This window comes from Rattus rattus, chromosome 5, assembly GCF_011064425.1.
Source record: "Rattus rattus isolate New Zealand chromosome 5, Rrattus_CSIRO_v1, whole genome shotgun sequence".
Lineage (NCBI taxonomy): Eukaryota > Metazoa > Chordata > Mammalia > Rodentia > Muridae > Rattus > Rattus rattus.
Genome location: NC_046158.1, coordinates 14,248,904 through 14,250,744, shown reverse-complemented (window position 1 = coordinate 14,250,744; position 1,841 = coordinate 14,248,904). Strand labels below are relative to the sequence as shown.

Below are 1,841 nucleotides of genomic sequence, written 5' to 3'. Positions count from 1 at the left end.
AATAAAGTAAATATACAGTTGGATGACATTCTGACACTACAAAGTTACTTTTCTGACTCAATGAACCAGAATGCAAATACTGAGAAGATTGATCCTACCCGTAAGGAATGAGTCAGGGTAAAGAAAAAGCATGCAGGGCATTAATTGATATTAGCAGATTTTGTTCACTCACTTAGTCAGCAGGACTTAAATCACCAGCGTCAGCTCCAACCATGATTCTACTTCCACATCAAACAGATTCCATGAATCATAACCTTTTAGTACAGATTTTAACTTCCTACAAAGGAATGGTTCAACCAGAGGAACCTTACACAGACCAGCTGACCTGGCCCTGCCTCTGTCGATCAGCTGGCCTCTTAAATCACAGCTCCACCTGCCTCTAGAGTTCTGGGATTAAAGGTGTGCACTGCCACACTCGGCCAAGCCTTGTTGTTAAATCACGCTACTACTTTGTGTTTAATTCCGTTTTCTGAAGGTGGAGTTGGTATGAAAATAAACTACTGTATTTACTTGATAATAAATCAATTCTGATGGGGTTGGTTTTAAGCTATCCAATACATTACAGACTGGTTTCAGGAAAGTGTTCATGGTGATGGCCTCTCATCAACCTGTGTTTTCACGTTCAGTTCTTTTGAGTATTAAAAACAAGCTAAAACAGACAGGTTATGTAAGTGTTTTATGCATACACTGCATAAAACAAACAAACAAACAAAAAAAAACCCAGAATGGTCCTTCTGTGTCCCAGTTAAAAATAAGTTCTGACTTAAGTCATGACTGTAAAATCTCCCCAGCGTTTAAGAAAAGCTGTTCTTCAAGCCGAGGAGATACAACATGGTGTCAAGTACTCTACTGTTAAAGGAAGCAACTACAGAGAGCTCAAAGGAATCAGTGCTTTTTGATGCAGAACGAAAACCAAAAATATCCCAACTACTGTCAATACTTTCAAAACCAGCATATCAGACTTGATTTTCATCAGGATGCTATTTGTTCCACACTAGTAATTCAAAACCCAAGATCCAAATTTTATATATATATATATATATATATATATATATATGTATAATATATATATATGCAAACAATTATTGTGCTTCATCTTCGGGACAAAAATGCCAACTCAGCCACTCCTCATAGAAGGCGATGAAAATCTGAGGCCACTTCATATTCGCCTCCTTTGCTTGTCAGCAGCATCTCTCTTCTTCGATTTGCTCTCATCGGATTCACTATCAGATAAAGATTTCCTTTTTGTACCATCTTTTTCTTCACCAGCTTTTTGAGAATTAAAAAGTGCTTCAATTAGTACTGGACAATCTAATTTTTCTCCTGGTTCCCAAGAATTATCGGCATCTGTAAACCCCTTCCACTTCACGAAATAGTTCACTACACGACAGTTCAGTACTTTTTCTACCACAAATTCTTCAGGCTCTGCCTCTTCAACTTTTTTACTCTTTCCAATCTGTTTTTTTCCCATTTTTTGCAATGTAGTTTTATTGGAGGCCCTTTTTAAAATTTAATCAGAGACTTGAAGAGCGCTCAGATGCACAGGGCCGCGGATTCTGCAGAGTCTCCCGCCTGCATGCTTCAGCTCAGCCACATCCTAGAGGAGGGGCTCCTCTGACATTTTTAAAGTCTGAGGTTTAGGTCTTTTTTAGCATACAAATGTGTGCAGTGCTCACTTCGGCCAGAAGGGGGCACTGGATTGTCAGCAAACTGAATCACAGATCCCTGTAAGCTGCCCTGTGGGTGTTGGAACCTGAACTGGAATCCTATTGAAGTACCGGGGTCGGTACCCAACAATCGTTCAGAATTCAGTTTGTCCTTTCTACAAGCGCCCTTGGGAG

At 39.7% G+C, this 1,841-nt stretch overlaps 1 pseudogene; it reads right to left on the bottom strand.

Moving 5' to 3' along the window:
- Window positions 1-1,082: 1,082 nt before the first annotated feature.
- LOC116900121 lies at window positions 1,083-1,564 on the bottom strand (annotated as a pseudogene).
- Between the last annotated feature and the right edge of the window lie 277 nt (window positions 1,565-1,841).